Source organism: Balaenoptera physalus (genome assembly GCF_965194825.1).
Source record: "Balaenoptera physalus genome assembly, chromosome: 10".
NCBI lineage: Eukaryota > Metazoa > Chordata > Mammalia > Artiodactyla > Balaenopteridae > Balaenoptera > Balaenoptera physalus.
In genome coordinates this window covers 25140609-25160095 of record NC_138889.1, presented here as the reverse complement: position 1 = coordinate 25160095, position 19487 = coordinate 25140609, and the positions used below count along the sequence as shown (strand labels likewise).

Below are 19487 nucleotides of genomic sequence, written 5' to 3'. Positions count from 1 at the left end.
ATGCTATTAATTGTTAGTAAGAACTATAAAGCTTCTTATGTTAAGAAGTATACATTTGTCCTATAGATTTGAAAGTTACTACTAATCACCATTAGTGGGTTATAATAATTGGGAATGTAATTTTAAAAACAGTAGCTATCTTATGAAAATTGAAGCACAGTAGCTCCAAATGCCAAATTTGATATTACTTTCATGGCCATTAATCTAGATCATAATGGTGTTCTTTATATTATGTCAATTGAACTACCAAAGAATGTGTAGAATTAAGTGTTATTTATTCAGTTAAATGAAGAATGGACATTCCATACCAATGAATATTTAAAAAATTTTGGGCTTCCCTGGTGGCGCAGTGGTTGGGAGTCTGCCTACCAATGCAGGGGACACGGGTTCGACACCTGGTCTGGGAAGATCCCACATGCCGCGGAGCAACTAGGCCCGTGAGCCACAGTTACTGAGCCTGCGCGTCTGGAGCCTGTGCTCCGCAAGAAGAGAGGCTGCGATAATGAGAGGCCCGCGCACCGCGATGAAGAGTGGCCCCCACTTGCTGCAACTAGAGAAAGCCCTCGCACAGAAACGAAGACCCAACACAGCCATAAATAAATAAATAAAAATAAAAAATAAAAAATAAAAAATGTCTGAAAATCTGATGCTCCTAGTCTGTGGTGCTTTAAAAAAAAAAAAAAAATTTTGATATGCTATCAGAATTTACCTGATGTTCTTGGGCATAGTTATCAATAATGATTTGCCAGTTGTATAATTTTTATGCTGATCAGAATTATTGGAGGTTTGTAAAGTAGTTTTTCTGTTGATTTGTTTACCAAACAAAAACAATTAAATTCTCCCTATGTGTTCCAGGTGTTTTCATATAAAATTATCTTTTAAAGCTTATAACTGTTTAGGAAATATGACAGATACTTGTCATATTATAAAATTACTTTACCTGTTTATTCTCATTTATATGGGGAGAGGAGAGATGGCCAGAAAAAAGAACAGGATTAAAAACATCCAACTACCTCCCTGCAACCCATTCCTGCATCATGCATGTGTACGTGCACAAACATACACATATACACTCACTTCCACAGCCTTTAAACTTCTGCTATGGTAGTACTTGTTATTTCAGTTGACTAGTGACCATTTCCATTTCTTTCTTTGGGTTTTTTAATATCTTACAACTTCATTAGGCTCAGTCTTCCTTCTCTCCTTCAGCATAATCTCTGTTCTTTATTCCTTAGTCCCCATTTAGTAGACTGCTTTTATAAGATTCAGTCTCTTTTTCTCTAGTACTTGGCTGGTCAGAATCTTCTATCTTCCTTGTTTTCTGTACTACCCAAAGCAAAATCAGTTCCCTATTTAACCAGTCTTAACAACTTGCCTTTGCTGTGCTGTCAAGTTCCCTCTTTCCTTACCTGATGTTAAAACTTCTTTGAGCATCTGGTTTTCGCTCTCTGAAATCTAACCCTAAAATTAAGTTCCACATGGTCTGTACCATGGTTTCTTCAGGTACCTACATATTTACAATCGCTACTTTTAATTGTAGAGAATGGATGAGTGACAGGCAGCTATTTCGTTTTAGTAAACCAATTTCATAGGTACCCCAAGGGAATTAAATGAGGGAATTGATTTTTCCTATCTCCTTCTAGAAGAGGTGATAAGAACAACCAGTTTGACCAAAAATAAGAAAACTAATAATGTTCTTTAAAAGAACTTATTCAAATTGAAATGTAAATTATAATTTAGTCATTTAACAATAAAGCTTAGATTTTTTTGTTCAGTATGATGAAATAAAATTCAGTTTTTCGGACAGATTGGTGTTCATTCTGTTGAAGCTAATTTTGTGTTTAGCATTTTCATTTGTGAAAATCAGTCTAATCAGAGGAGAATATGGAACCCATTTTAAGAGCCATAGATTTTATATGGTTTTGAAATTTATATCTAGAATGTGTACATTTGAACTGTCTTGATCTTTTTCTTAACATACAAAACTGTCAACGTGGAGTAACAATATCAAGATCATTAGCTGATTAACATACTAGGGTTGAATACATGCCCTTTTCTATTGATCTGGATCCCTAAGGATTCAAATAGTGTGTTTTGTTTTGTTTTGTTTCCTCCTTTGTTCTTCCTTTGGCTTTTAAGTGGACTTAAAAATGTATAATTGTAGAATGAGTGTTGCTATAATGTATAGTGTATGTTTGTGCCTGAACTAAGGATTTCATGTAAAATAGATTTCTTAATTGACAATTGTGTTTATAATTGTTATGATAAGGTCTATTTCAGTTTTGTTCTTGGTAGGAGCATAACCTCTTTTGCCTAGTTTCAGATCCAGTTGTGAATCATGATTGTTTTCTGTCTGATGTAGTTGATAACTACGTTGGTAACATACATCCACACACTACTGTTGATCATTCAAAGATTAATGCCCAGACTCTAGTGCTATAGCATTTTGAATAAGGGGGAAAAAGGATTGATGTTCACGTGTCAACTCCAGAAGTGAGTTGATGAGGGAATAAAGTACCCTCAACTGCTACCACCTTTGGAATTCTCCCATCTCAAGTACTGACCTAATTAGCCCCTTCTTAATTTGCTTATTTTGGTGAAAATAATATCATGGCAAAATTATACTTAGAAGAACTAACAGTAATCTATATTTGAAGGCTGATTGCATGCATACATTTATTTCTACCCTAATGTTTTAATTTTGTCCTCCTAAGTCAGTGTGATTGCTAAATTGGTTGGTGAGCATTTTATGCCCTTCAGTATAATTCTGTATGTGAGAAACTGTTTCTGTGTGAGGATCAAATTTTTATATATATATATGCTGTAATACTGAGGGCCACCCCCTGTCTGCAGTTAATAAAAGCATAAGAAGTATTTTAAATATTCAATAGCGAATGTCCCCAAACAGTGATATTACTTGCATTAGTTCTAGAAAATAAGGTGTGAAATTGGCAGGTAAAAGACACATTTTCTCCTTCTGAACTTGACTATTTTAACTTTTATTCCTTTTCTGATTAAGAAGATATAATGGGTAACCATTTGCATATATATTTAATTTTAATTCATAACAATATTTTTGTTTTCAGGGTTATTTTGCATTAAGGTTTTGTGATTACATACCATAAGAGGGGAATTTGTTTTTCATATGGTTGACTGTTTAGCAAATGGGTTATTCTCAATATATATTTAAATTTTGGTCTGTTGTCCAGTGTCAGAAATAACCACGACAATGAGTTATTAGTGCTATGGCAGTCTACCTGTAGATATTTTGTTTTTAAAGATATTTAAATATTTTCTGACAACTGTTTCTTGCTGTTACCTAACAACGTTTCATCCTCATTAAGTACAGTTATTTTGCTCAACAGCAGTCAGTGGAAGAGCATCTGCAATGTCACACACTCCTACCCACAGTATCGCTGCTTCCATTTCCCAACCTCAGACTCCAACTCCAAGTCCTATCATCTCTCCTTCAGCCATGCTTCCTATCTACCCTGCCATTGATACTGATGCACAGGTAAGCTCCAAAGTCAGGAGTGATAGTTTTTAACTGGAATGATATCATCATTAGAAACATTAATCAGTTATTTAAATCATCTTAGACTGCTTTGTCTCTGGGCAAAGACCTGAGCCACAGTTATAAATTAGAATCCACATTTAAAGAAATAAAATGCCAAATACAGATTATTACTGATAATTATTGTGAAGATCTGGTTTCTGATGTCATCAAGTAATCTTGTTTTCTTAAACTTTAGTTTCAAAAGGGATGTAAAAAGAAAGAACTTATTTAAGATTATGTATTTTCTTCTAAACTTAAATTAGAAGATGTGTTTTAAAATTCATATTGGATTCCATTTATATAGCATATATACTCAGTTGCATTTATATTGTCTTTGAAAATTCTGATCTTGCTGACTGAAATATGTAGTAAGTCTATGTGTCTGTTTCTATAACACTGTTAAGTTTAAAAAAAAGTTTTTTAAAAGAATTAGTTTACCATGAAATGTCAGAGCAAAGTGAGGTTGGAAAAGAGAAGGTAGCTTGTGTTTTGTCCTGAAGAAAGGCCAAGCTGGGCTTCCCTGGTGGCGCAGTGGTTGAGAATCTGCCTGCCAATGCAGCGGACTCGGGTTCGAGCCCTGGTCTGGGAAGATCCCACATGCCGCGGAGCAACTAAGCCCGTGTGCCACAACTACTGAGCCTGCGCGTCTGGAGCCTGTGCTCCGCAACTAGAGAGGCCGCGAAAGTGAGAGGCCCGCGCACCGCGATGAAGAGTGGCCCCCGCTTGCCGCAACTAGAGAAAGCCCTCCCACAGAAACGAAGACTCAACACAGCCAAAAATAAATAAATAAATAAATAAACATTAAAAAAAAAAAAAAAAAATGCCAAGCAGCCTAGCTTAGAAGACTGCTGAATGAGGTAAGGGTATATGGCTTTCTTCAGGACTGAGAAATGTTTGCAGTTTATTTAGTTTTGTGTTTTGATTAATGCCTGATGGAGAGACTAGTGTGAGGGTGGTGGTGTACATTATAAAACTTGCAGTTTTATAAATGATCACTTCTTTATAAGCATCAATTTTAGGGAGGGGGGATGGGGGAAGAGAGAGAGACTGTGTGTGTGTGTGTGTGTGTGTTTGTGTGTGCGTGTGTGTGTGTGTGTGTGTGTTTGTATTATTGCATCCTTAAGGACCTGTACTATTAAGCTATTGAAATAAAGCCTCCTTTTCTTTAAGATGTTTCTTGGTAATACTATGAAAAAGGAATTTCATTTCTGTTCTTATTTGCTTCCCTTATTTTATATGAGCTAACTTTTTTGAGCACCTAAAATAGTTAGGGGCTTTTTTTAAGGAATAACTTTATTCAGTCTTCAGAGTACACAGATAAGGTAGCTCCTCTTAAACACCCATTTTCCTGATGAAGAAACCCAGGCTAAGAGAGAGATGAAGCATTTGGCTTACAATCACTTCATTTAACTAAGAAATGGTGGGGCTGGGAGTCAAACTTAGGTTGGTTTGACTTCAAAGGCACCCTTCCAAATACCATACTATAGAGCTTCATTTTTAGTCTCATAAAAAAAATTAGTCATTCATTTGGTGAACCACGATGGTTTACATTTCATATTGATAGCATTATAGAATTGGATTGAACTTTTTATTGAATTTGCATTATTTTCCTCTAATCTGTTTTGCTCTGAGTCTGTTAATGTTTTAACCAGAAGTATATTTTCTAATTTTGTGGGATCAAGAATTGATCCATAAGCAAAAGTAAAACTTGACCAAAATATAAAGGGTTTATTTCTTTTTTTTTTTTTTTAATGCTTTAAAATAAAACAGCCACAGGGACTTCCCTGGTGGTCTAGTGGTTAAGACTCTGCACTTTCACTGCAGTGGGGCAGGTTCGATCCCTGGTTGGGGAACTATGATCCTGCGTGCTGCACGGTGCAGCCAAAATTCAATCAATCAATCAATCAGCTACAGAAAAGGTTCCATCAAGTATGATCATGATTTTATTGAATTTGAGATTATCATGATAATGAAATTTTACCTGACTATACCACTCAACCAACCATAAATTCATTTCTGAGAAGTTACATATAAATACTTTTAAAAAGTTAATTTGAAAAAATGACATACATTTTAAATGTAGTAGACATACTTATGTAAAAAGATTTGACTATGGCTCCTTAAAAATCTGCTTCTTTATCCGGTCTTTACATTGAGGCTTTTCAGTTGGGTTAGCCTAATATGAGTTACAATACTTTTCACGGAGTTTACCATAATTGCATAGTTAGAAATTAGAAATTTCCTGTTTTGGAACACATAATACAAAATAATGATTTGGAAATAATTGTTCACCATTTTTTCTTTAACCTTCAGTGTTAGTTTTTTTAACTTACTAGTTTTTATGATACCAAGAAGGTACTTAAAGTGATAAATACAAAGATTCTTTTATGCTTCATCCACCTGAAGTTTTTTCTAGATTCTCAATACAAATTCCATGAGATTTTACATAATGGATATTTTGGTTTATGTGTGACAATACTGTGCCATTACAGACAGGTGATATGATGAAAAAGTTCATACTAAGATTCTTCCTCTATTTTGAAAGATTAAAAATCCTCTAATAATTGGATCTTTCATTTGTTTATTTAACAAAACTTAACATGTACATTCTTAACTCTTTACAGATACTTACTTCTTTAACTTAATCTCTGTTAACAATCCCATGAAGTAGGTACTGTTACTATTACCATTTTACAGGTAAGGAAAGAGGCCTTGCCTAACAGCCAATTTTTAGTGGAGCCAGCTTTCAAACAAACGAAAAAGAGACTCTGGGTCTAAAATCGAGAAAATGGGTCTGCCTAGATAGCAAAGGGTCATGTGTGTTTAATCTTTACATCTGTTTAGCATATTTCCTTGGCCATACGGCATATTTACTGCAAATCTTAACTTAAGGAAGAACAAAAGAAGTGTGATTTTTTAATGCCTCAGTGTGTAAGTCTCTTTTTTAAAATGCTAATGATTCTTGAAAAATGGTCCTTTAGTTGATCATTATAGTAGGGAACTAATATTTTAAACAAGGATTAGCTGGAATCATATGTGTAATTTCTGGCCCTTAAAGAATGCTGACGATAAGAGTTTGCATTCTTTATAACATTCCTCAAATCTTATGTTCTATAACTAGAAATCAGCCTTGGTTTGTGTGCCACAGGCTCTCCCCCTCTCATGTAATGGTTTTATTGAATTAAGTTTGTCTGGATACTATCAAAACTTTTAAGATTAATACTACACACTGTGCTGTTACCAAAATTTATTTTAGGAAACATCAATAAATGATAGTTTGAAGTAATTATTTGGGACTGTTTTACTATACATTCTGATAACATAGCTCTAATCTCTATTTTTATTTTGCTTGAGTGGTGTAATACAACTTATACCTGGGTACTCTAGATATGGAAATTAGGAATCACATATAGATTTTTAAGAACTGTGGTTTTATATGAAACAATAAATCTGGTTGAAGGTTAGAGTTGAATCCCCTGAATTAATTAAATATTTTCTGTATTTTATAGTGTGAACTTTTTATTAACTCTACTAGCCACTAAAAGTGAGAAAGAATTAGTTGTTCTGTTCATAGGTTCTAAAACCTGGGTTCTGGCATGAACTGAACTTGTGTTCTAGTTCTGAACTGCTTGACATTTTATTCTCAAATTTCTAAAGGCTTTCCTTGAACTTGGAGTAACTTATTGTAGCACATCTCAAAATTGAGAAAAATAAATACCTCCTCATGTAATTTTGCCTTTTTTTCCTGTTTTTAATAATTAACATGTATCCATTATCTTTTTTTTTTTTTTAAAGATAGTAGTCATCTTTTCTTTTTAAAATTAATTTATTTATCTATTTATTTTTGGCTGTGTTGGGTCTTCGTTTCTGTGTGAGGGCTTTCTCTAGTTGCGGCAAGCGGGGGCCACTCTTCATCGCGGTGCGTGGGCCTCTCACTTTCGCGGCCTCTCTAGTTGCGGAGCACAGGCTCCAGACGCGCAGGCTCAGTAGTTGTGGCTCACGGGCCTAGCTGCTCCACAACATGTGGGAATCTTCCCAGACCAGGGCTCGAACCCGTGTCCCCTGCATTGGCAGGCGGATTCTCAACCACTGTACCACCAGGGAAGCCCTCCATTATCTTTTAAGGAAGGTAGATGTTAAATTTAACCTACATATCAAGACTGAAATTGTAGAATATGTAAAATTATGTTTTACCTTTAATGGTATAAATATCATTGGTATTTCTCTTTTCTTCTGTTTTTGCAACGTGGAAAACAGTTTCACCACGATTTAATGAGAAATTAAGGAGACCAGGAAAAAACTCATTTAACTCATAATAGTAATATGAAATACTCTGCCATTAAAGCATTCTACTTTAAAATGCATTCATTCTACTTGTTTATATGAAGTGTTTTAAATAGGTTATTTACTATCTTACTGATTTTTCTCATTTATTGAATGCCCTAAAGTGCCATCCTTTTTAATGTTATATATGACCCCTAACATGGTTAGAGAATGAGATATTTGGGACTATGGAGGTCTAAAAATATTCAGCCCTTTAAATCCTAATAGTTTTCAAAATAATTTATTTAATTACTTTAAATAAAATTAATAGATATACTTCCTTTTTTATAGTTCAGATATTTTTTTTCACTTATATTCTAGCTCATTCAAAGTTTGCCTTTTCCTTTAATATTGCATTTGTCTTATGATTCTTGCTTGTTGTTTTTATTTTGTAAAATTGAATAGTCATACTGGTAATTTACAGAATATTTTTACATTGAATATAATTTTATCATTTTTTATAAGCCTGAATCATCATAACATGTTATGATACAGAATGATATATTTTATGATATTGTGAGCTAAATGGAAATTTTCTTTAAAATATAAACCTGGAAAGCTCTTAACAAAGCTCTGGGCATCTTTTTCCTTTCCAGATTTCTCTTAGATATATGACCAAGAATGTGACTTGGTAACCAGTATAATAACATAACTTTAGTGTTACTTTGCCTTCTAGAAAGTCATCACCTACATTTCATTTCCTTGAGTAGAAATATTCAAAACACCTGTTTTCTTTAATTCAAAACTACCTGTATCTTATCAGTAGTGAGTTTTAACCCAAACTCCTACTTCAGTTAAATTGTTTCTTGATATATTGCAAATCAGGATATTTCTTACCATTTTGGGAATGTGTAGTATGTATTTGGGCAGGGGGTGGTGAAAGTCTCACTTCAGAATCTTTAAATTCTTTCATTATTGTCTTAAAAAGATTGTTGTAAAATATTAGTTGCTTTAATTTCACCTTAATGCAGAAATATAGTGAAGTTACCTACTTTCAAGTTGCCCAGGGAATTTGACTAACCTCCCCCTCTTTTTCAGCTTTAAATATCTTTTCCTTCAACTCTCACATTGTTCGTATTTCTCTCTTTGTTTCAACCTAAATTTGCCCTGTACAGTAACCTGTGAACTCCTAGTGAGCAGAGACTATATTTACTTATCTTTGTCAGCCTTAGAGTATCTAGCAGAGTACTTTGAATATAAAAGGTGCTTAATAAATGCCAATTGAATTGATGTTTTTTTTTTTAAATGGTAAGTTACCTTATTTATTTATTTATTTATGCTGTGTTGGGTCTTCGTTTCTGTGTGAGGGCTTCTAGTTGCGGCGAGTGGGGGCCACTCTTCATCGCGGTGCAAGGGCCTCTCACTATCGCGGCCTCTCTTATTGCGGAGCACAGGCTCCAGACGCGCAGGCTCAGTAGTTGTGACTCATGGGCCTAGTTGCTCCGTGGCATGTGGGATCTTCCCAGACCAGGGCTCGAACCCGTGTCCCCTGCATTAGCAGGCAGATTCTCAACCACTGCGCCACCAGGGAAGCCCCCTGAATTGATGTTTTATAATGTGGAAAAAACCCAAATTTTACTGATCCTCTAAAATTTTCCATGCTTACCTTTTCCAAGTTTTGTTTGTCTCTTCATTCTCTATTACGATTGGCACCAGTTTCCTAAATTACTCTTTAACCCCTAGAAGACTTCTAGAAACCTCATAAACTTCATCATAAAGTTGACTCTTCATCATAAAGACTACTCTTCTACTGATTGTCTGTACACTAACACAGAGAGCACATAATACAGATAGACTTAGCATTCTGTTTACCTCAGTCAGCTGTGCCTTAGGGCTGCTCTCTGATGCAAGAGGGTAAGCAGCATTTTGTTATCCATGATCCTCTTGGTTTTTTTTTACACCAGTCTTTACCAGTTGTTAGCATGTGTGACCATCGGAAGGTTATTTCTCTGACCTTTGTCTCCTTTTCTCTGAAATCCGACGTAATAATTCCTTCCTTATAAACCTGAAATAAATATAATATTATATAACACAGTAAATATATATTTCATATATGTAATCCTTTGTTTTATTAGTGATAGCCTTTTATTCCATGATCCTTACAGCTACTGTCATTCATCCAACTTAACTATCATTTATTGTTTCCTAGGCAAGACATCACTAATAGGTAGAGAATGCAAACATAAATAAGACATGTTCATTACCTTCCAGGAATTTATAGTCCCCTGAGGGTGATAGACACGTAAGTAATATTAACATAAGGAAGATTGGTGATAAATGCTGTAATAGAGATGAATATGTAAAAGTGGGAAGATGGCTTAGACAGAGCTATGCAATAAAAAAATAATACAAGACTCATATAATTTTATGTTTTCTGGTAGCCACATTAAAAAAAGCAAAAAGAGGGACTTCCCTGGTGGCTCAGTGGTTAAGAATCTGCCTGCCAATGCAGGAGACACAGGTTCGACCCCTGGTCCGGGAAGATCCCACATGCCGCGGAGCATCGAAGCCCGTGTGCCACAACAACTGAGCCTGTGCTCTAGAGCCCGCGAGTCACAACTACTGAGCCGATGCACCACAACTGCTGAAGCCCGCGTGCCTAGAGCCCGTGCTCTGCAACAAGAGAAGCCACCGCAATGAGAAGCCCGCGCACAGCAACGAGGAGTAGCCCCTGCTCACCGCCAAGTAGAGAAATACCGCGCATAGCGATGAAGACCCAACGCAGCCATAATAAATAAATAAATTTATTTTAATAAAAAGCAAAAAGAAATAGGAATTCATTTAAAGAATATTTTATTTAACCTAATATATCCATAATATTGTTTAAACATGTAATCAAAACTAAAAAGTTCCTAAGGTATTTTTCATTTTTATTTCATACTAAAAGTCTTCAAAATTCAGTGTGTATGTTACACTTACAGGTTAGAGTGGTCAGATCATCCTGGTTTTCCCAGGACTTCCCTGACTCTAGCACCAAAAGTCTCTCATCCCAGTAATCCCTTCCATCCTGGGCAAATCCAGATGGTTTGCCACCCTGTTTAAAATATATCTCAACTTGGACTTCATTGGAAATATTTGTTTTGCATTTAGATTTGATTAAATATATGGCTAAAAAGTAGATTTCATTACTCAGTTTGCTCCAGACATACAGAAAAGGTTTCCAATAACCAAATCGAGTATCACATTTTAAATTTAAATTAATTAAAAGTAAATAAAATTTAAAATTTAGTTCCTCAGTCACACTAGCCATATTTCAAGTACTAATAGCCACATGTAGCTAGTAGTTACCTTTTTGGTATAGCACAAGCTTAGAGTACTAAAAGCATGAGGACTTAGTTCACTAAATAAGTATTTAAACTATGATAGAGTGTGACCACTGGTTAAATCTATCATTGGTCACTATCACTGGCATAAGTCAGAAGTAGACTGTATATTAACAGTGTCATGTCTCAATTATAATTGTGTTTGTCTTTCAAAATACATTGTATATTATATTTTTTTGTTCCTTTAAATTTTTAGGGGCTTTGTTCCTCAAATGCAGTTAAGTTACTTGGAAGTAATTTTTTCATTTCAAGCCTTGTTTTTCAGCTTTGTTAGATGGGTCCAGAGTAGCTAATTTGGCCTAATGGCTGAGGATTTTTCTTGATATTCTGTGTGTTTTGAGGGTCTTTCTGCTCTGACTGTGGGAACCAAACTATTCCCAGTTCTGTGTAAGCTCTAGGTGTTGTTCAGTCCCTTCTGGTAGTCTTTCCCTGGCCTCCAGTAATTTTTCTTATGCACGTGTGTTGATCAGAACTCAGCTGAAGACTCAAGGGGAGCCCTCTGCAGATCTCTGGAGTACTCTCTGTATGTAGTGCCTTCCTCTCCAGTAGTCTACCCCATGAATTCTAGCCACCTTCACTTCTCCAAACTCTCTTTTCAACTCAGGGAGAATGCCAGGCTCTGTTTGGGTACCCTCTTCCTGCACTTTAGCCTGGAAACTCTCCAGGCAATACAATAAGTTAATCATTTCTGTCCTCAGTGATCACTGTCATGTGTTGCCTGTCTAACTAACATCATTTCAAATAGTTTGTCTTTTTTTTGTCGTTTGGGATAGGAAGATAAATCTTGTCTATGCTACTCCATTTATGGGTAGAAGGGAAAGTGAGTCCACAGTAGTATTTCTTAAAGCATGTAGTTGAAAATAGCATATGTTGAAAATCATACTTTTTTTTCTTTTTGCTTGCTTTAAGAATTGCCCATAAAGTTCAAATATTATTTGTAGTCTTTAAAAAAATCACAAGTTGACCATTAGTGGAAAAAAAAAAGAAACTTACTATCCAAATGTTTGATATAGTAGAATGGTATATGTGTGTGTGTGTGTATTTGGTATATGTACATATTATGTAATTGATGTTAACATTTTTAATTGTCTAATGAGCTAATCAACCATTTTTTACAAACTGAGAGTAATCATGACACGGCGCTAGCGCTTGCCTGTGCTGGTGGTCATGAGGAACTGGTACAGACATTGCTAGAGAGAGGAGCTAGTATTGAGCACAGAGACAAGAAAGGTAAGGCCTACTTTTGTTAACTTTTCTTCTGAATTATTTGTGTTCTGTGACGAAATACTACTTGTAGCCCTATTTTGATGGAAAACAGCACTGTTCCTTTGTTTAGCTAAGAAGATCTTTATTTTACTCCAGGTTTTACTCTGCTCATCTTGGCTGCTACAGCTGGTCATGTTGGTGTTGTGGAAATATTGCTGGACAATGGTGCAGACATTGAAGCCCGGTCAGAAAGAACCAAGGACACACCACTATCTTTGGCTTGTTCTGGGGGAAGATAGGAGGTATTATTGTCCCCAAGTGTAATTTTTTGTCTCTCTCTGTTTAACAGATGTGCACTTCAATTTATATGATTTTGTGGTAACAGTGGACAGACATTAAGATTTATCACAGTAACTGAAACTATAATCTTTTAGCAAAAGGATAAGAATCAGTGTTAGCATAAGCTGTCTTGCCAGAAAAATCATACATTGTTTATTATCCTACTCATGTAAAAGTATGAACTGCCATAGGAATCCCTCTATATTGCATTCAGTCTAAGAGAATGATTAAGACATCCCAAATCAAACCAACAAGCTCCTGATAAGTGGGGCCTGTATTCACTCATCTTTTCCTGTCCCAGAGTACTTAGTGTGAAAGGTACTTAAGCTCAGCCTCTGTTGCTCTCTATGTAAGATTAGTAGGGAATTAAGAGTGTTCAGTTTTTAGTTGTCCTGAGTACTTTTGTCTTTTAATTGTTCCCCAGCCCATCTCAACTCCGGAGGAAAGGTTCTCAGTTATATTATATGACCTTTTAGTTTCTTTAGGTAGAACAGCTGGTGTGCTTAGGTGTAGGCCCAAGAGGTCATAGCTTTGCTCCATTCTGTGTCTTCTTCGGACATTTAATAATCAGTTGGATAACCTCATTCTGCTGGCATTTAATAATCAGTTGGATAACCTCATTTTAAATCAGTTTTTTAAATCCAGTTCTATTCACCAGTCGTGCTGTCTCTATGGATTGGTAACGTCTCAATTAGGGAGTTGTTGAATCTTATATTTAGGAAGCACTTTAGGTCATTCCAGGTGAGTTTCCTACTCTCAGCTTAAAAATCTTTTTCTTTTTTATTTCACCATTCTAATTACTTTCTGTATTCCACAGTGGAGGTGATTCTGTCAGTCAGAAATGTAAATGTTCTGGTTTTGGTATATAATGAAAGTAAAATTTTGACTTAACTGAAATTTTCAATCACTGTGTGGTTTGAAATAATACTTGTCTCATAGCATTTTTCAATATTGAATCAAAAAGAAATCAGTTGATTTTCTTCCTTTCAAAGCAATGGTAAAGCCTACTGTAATCTTTATGTATTCTTACTAAAATGTAACAGATGAGGTTATAATAATTATAGAAGTCTTTTAGGGTAATAATTTTGCCTATAACACTCTTGCTTTTATTTGGTGTCATTAGAACAGTAAAGTATTTTGAAGTAATTAATAAAGTATTAGAGCTCAACCACCAGAGAGCAGACAGCAGAAGCAAGAACTACAATCCTGCAGCCTGTGGACCAAAAACCACATTTACAGAAAGATAGACAAGATGAAAAGGCAGAGAGCTATATACCAGATGAAGGAGCAAGAAAAAACCCCAGAAAAACAACTAAATGAAGTGGAGATACGCAACCTTCCAGAAAAAGAATTCAGAATAATGATAGTGAAGATGATCCAGGACCTCAGAATAAGAATGGAGGCAAAGATCGAGAAGATGCAAGAAATGATTAACAAAGACCTAGAAGAAATAAAGAACAAACAAACAGAGATGACCAATACAATAACTGAAATGAAAACTACACTAGAAGGAATCAATAGCAGAATAACTGAGGCAGAAGAACGGATAAGTGACTTGGAAGACAGAATGGTGGAATTCACTGCTGCGGAACAGACTAAGAAAAAAGAATGAAAAGAAATGAAGACACCCTAAGAGACCTCTGGGACAACATTAAACGCAAAAACATTCACATTATAGGGGTCCCAGAAGGAGAAGAAAGAGAGAAAGGACCAGAGAAAATATTTGAAGATATTTTAGTAAAAAATTCCCTAACGTGGGAAAGGAAATAGCCACCCAAGTCCAGGAAGCACAGAGAGTCCCATACAGGATAAACCCAAGAAGAAACACGCCGAGACACATAGTAATCAAAGTGGCAAAAATTAAAGACAAAGAAAAATTATTGAAAGCAGCAAGGGAAAAACAACAAATAACATACAAGGGAACTCCCATAAGGTTAACAGCTGATTTCTCAGCAGAAACTCTACAAGCCAGAAGGGAGTGGCATGATATACTTAAAGTGATGAAAGGGAGGAACCTACAACCAAGATTACTCTACCCTGCAAGGACCTCATTTAGATTTGATGGAGAAATCAAAAGCTTTACAGACAAGCAAAAGCTAAGAGAATTCAGCACCACCAAACCAGCTCTACAACAAATGCTAAAGGAACTTCTCTAAGTGGGAAACACAAGAAAAGAAAAGGACCTACAAAAACAAACCCAAAACAATTAAGAAAATGGTCATAGGAACATACATAGCAATAATTACCTTAAACGTGAATGGATTAAATGCTCCAACCAAAAGACACAGGCTTGCTGAATAGATACAAAAACAAGACCCATATATATGCTGTCTACAAGAGACCCACTTTAGACCTAGGGACACATACAGAGTGAAAGTGAGGGGATGGAAAAAGATATTCCATGCAAATGGAAATCAAAAGAAAGCTGGAGTAGCTATACTCATATCAGATAAAATAGACTTTAAGATACAGAATGTTACAAGAGACAAGGAAGGACACTACATAATGATCCAGGGATCAATCCAAGAAGAAGATATTACAATTATAAATATGTATGCACCCAACATAGGAGCACCTCAATACATAAGGCAACTGCTAACAGCTATAAAAGAGGAAATTGACAGTAACACAATCATAGTGGGGGACTTTAACACCTCACTTACACCAATGGACAGATCATCCAAAATGAAAATAAATAAGGAAACAGAAGCTTTAAATGACACAATAGACCAGATAGATTTAATTGATATATATAGGACATTCCATCCAAAAACAGCAGATTACACATTCTTCTCAAGTGCGCACGGAACATTCTCCAGGATAGATCACATCTTGGGTCACAAATCAAGCCTCAGTAAATTTAAGAAAATTGAAATCATATCAAGCATCTTTTCTGACCACAACGCTATGAGATTAGAAATCAATTACAGGGAAAAAAACGTAAAAAACACAAACACACGGAGACTAAACAATACATTACTAAATAACCAAGAGATCACTGAAGAAATCAAAGAGGAAATCGAAAAATACCTAGAGACAAATGACAATGAAAACACGACAACCCAAAACCTATGGGATGCAGCAAAAGCAGTTCTAAGAGGGAAGTTTATAGCTATACAAGCCTACCTAAAGAAACAAGAAAAATCTCAAGTAAACAATCTAACCTTACACCTAAAGAAACTAGAGAAAGAAGAACAAACAAAACCCAAAGTTAGCAGAAGGAAAGAAATCATAAAGATCAGAGTGGAAATAAATGAAATAGAAACAAAGAAAACAATAGCAAAGATCAATAAAACTAAAAGCTGGTTCTTTGAGAAGATAAACAAAATTGATAAACCATTAGCCAGACTCATCAAGAAAAAGAGGGAGAGGACTCAAATCAATAAAATTAGAAATGAAAAAGGAGAAGTTACAACAGACACCACAGAAATACAAAGCATCCTAAGAGACTACTACAAGCAACTTTATGCCAATAAAATGGACAACCTGGAAGAAATGGACAAATTCTTAGAAAGGTATAACCTTCCAAGACTGAACCAGGAAGAAACAGAAAATATGAACAGACCAATCACAAGGAATGAAATTGAAACTGTGATTAAAAATCTTCCAACAAACAAAAGTCCAGGACCAGATGGCTTCACAGGTGAATTCTATCAAACATTTAGAGAAGAGCTAACACCTATCCTTCTCAAACTCTTCCAAAAAATTGCAGAGGAAGGAACACTCCCAAACTCATTCTGTGAGGCCACCATCACCCTGATACCAAAACCAGACAAAGACACTACAAAAAAAAATTACAGACCAATATCACTGATGAATATAGATGCAAAAATCCTCAACAAAATACTGGCACACAGAATCCAACAACACATTAAAAGGATCATACAGCACGATCAAGTGGGATTTATCCCAGGGATGCAAGGATTCTTCAATATACGCAAATCAATCAATAGGATACACCATATTAACAAATTGAAGAATAAAAACCATATGATCATCTCAATAGATGCAGAAAAAGCTTTTGACAGAATTCAACACCCATTTATGATAAAACTCTCCAGAAAGTGGGCATAGAGGGAACCTACCCCAACATAATAAAGGCCATATATGACAAACCCACAGCAAACATCATTCTCAATGGTGAAAAACTGAAAGCATTTCCTCTAAGATCAGGAATGAGACAAGGATGTCCACTCTCACCACTATTATTCAACATAGTTCTGGAAGTCCTAGCCACAGCAATCAGAGAAGAAAAAGAAATAAAAGGAATACAAATTGGAAAAGAAGAAGTAAAACTGTCAGTGTTTGCAGATGACATGATACTATACATAGAGAATCCTAAAACTGCCACCAGAAAACTGCTAGAGCTAATTAGTGAATATGGTAAAGTTGCAGGATAGAAAATTAATGCACAGAAATCTCTTGCATTCCTATACACTAACGATGAAAAATCTGAAAGAGAAATTATGGAAACACTCCCATTTACCATTGCAACAAAAAGAATAAAATACCTAGGAATAAACCTACCTAGGGAGACAAAAGACCTGTATGCAGAAAACTATAAGACACTGATGAAAGAAATTAAAGATGATACCAACAGATGGAGAGATATACCATGTTCTTGGATTGGAAGAATCAACATTGTGAAAATGACTATACTACCCAAAGCAGTCTACAGATTCAATGCAATCCCTATCAAATTACCAATGGCATTTTTTACAGAGCTAGAACAAGTCATCTTAAAATTTGTATGGAGACACAAAAGACCCGGAAGAGCCAAAGCAGTCTTGAGGGAAAAAAACGGAGCTGGAGGCATCAGACTCCCTGACTTCAGACTATATACTACAAAGCTACAGTAATCAAGACAATAGGTACTGGCACAAAAACAGAAACATAGATCAATGGAACAAGATAGAAAGTCCAGAGATAAACCCACACACCTATGGTCAACTAATCTCTGACAAAGAAGGCAAAGATAGACAATGGAGAAAAGACAATTTCTTCAATAAGTGGTGCTGGGAAAACTGGACAGCTACATGTGAAAGAATGAAATTAGAATACTCCCTAACACCATACACAAAAATAAACTCAAAATGGATTAGAGACCTAAATGTAAGACTGGGCACTATAAAACTCTTAGAGGAAAACATAGGGAGAACACTCTTTGACATAAATCACAGCAAGATCATTTTTGATCCACCTCCTAGAGTAATGGAAATAAAAACAAAAATAAACAAATGGGACCTAATGAAACTTCAAAGCTTTTGCACAGCAAAGGAAACCAAAAACAAGACGAAAAGACAACCCTCAGAATGGGAGAAAATATTTGCAAATGAATCAACGGACAAAGGATTAATCTCTAAAATATATAAACAGCTCATTCATCTCAATATTAAAGAAACAAACATCCCAATCCAAAAATGGGCAGAAGACCTGAATAGACATTTCTCCAAAGAAGACATACAGACGGCCACGAAGCACATGAAAAGATGCTCAGCATCACTAATTATTAGAGAAATGCAAATCAAAACTACAGTGAGCTATCACCTCACACCAGTTAGAATGGGCATCATCAGAAAATGTACAAACAGCAAATGCTGGAGAGGGTGTGGAGAAAAGGGAACCATCTTGCACTGTTGGTGGGAATGGAAATTGATACAGCCACTATGGAGAACAGTATGGAGGTTCCTTAAAAAACTAAAAATAGAATTATCATATGACCCAGCAATCCCACTACTGCGCATATACCCAGAGAAAACCGTAATTCAAAAAGACACATGCACCCGAATGTTCATTGCAGCACTATTTACAATAGCCAGGTCATGGAAGCAACCTAAATGCCCATCAACAGACGAATGGCTAAAGAAGATGTGGTACATATATACAATGGAATATTACTCAGCCATAAAAAGGAACGAAATTGAGTCATTTGTTGAGACGTGGATGGATCTAGAGACTGTCATACAGAGTGAAGTAAGTCAGAAAGAGAAAAACAAATATCGTATATTAACGCATGTATGTGGAACCTAGAAAAATGGTACAGATGAGCCAGTTTGCAGGGCAGAAGTTGAGACACAGGTGTAGAGAACAGACATATGGATACCAAAGGGGGAAAACTGCGGTGGGATGGGGATGGTGGTGTGCTGAATTGGGCGATTGGGATTGACATGTATACACTGATGTGTATAAAATTGATGACTAATAAGAACCTGCAGTATAAAAAAAAAAACCAAACAAACAGAACAACTAATACTAAACTTTCATTGGGTTATTTGTATGGAAATATGTTAATATAAATGTTTGACATTAAAATAAAAAACAAAAAATAAAATAAAATAAAATAAAGTATTAGAAAGTCATTTTACTATAAAATCACAAAATAATTCTTTTATATTGAATGTTTATTACTTTTGGGGAATAGACCATTCCCTCTGAGAGATAACTAGGGTCAGTTATCTTTGCATAAAGGAATTAAGAAAACTTAAGAAATGTGATTAGGGTTTTCTACTTTATTGCTTTAAGGGACTGTTTGTAAAATAAAATAGCCTAATGCCAATTTGGGGGCTTGTTTTTATGATCTTGTTACATAAGCCAGTTAGTCTTACTGGCTCTAAAACCAAAAATGTGATAGAAAGTCATCTAAGATTAGTCATAGCTTCAGAGAAAGATAAGAATCATATCGCTTATACATGGAATCTTAAAAAAAAAAAATACAAATGAACTTATATACAAAACAGAAA

At 35.4% G+C, this 19487-nt stretch overlaps 1 pseudogene across 1 annotated transcript in view; it reads left to right on the top strand.

The window, feature by feature from the left end:
• LOC309636475 (ankyrin repeat domain-containing protein 17-like) overlaps positions 1-19487 on the top strand; it is a 98730-nt pseudogene that overhangs the window by 41538 nt on the left and 37705 nt on the right. The window contains exons 18-20 of the transcript XR_014268512.1: positions 3366-3514; positions 12321-12432; positions 12565-12710. The product of XR_014268512.1 is annotated as an ankyrin repeat domain-containing protein 17-like (transcript). The remainder of the gene's footprint in view (positions 1-3365; positions 3515-12320; positions 12433-12564; positions 12711-19487) is intronic.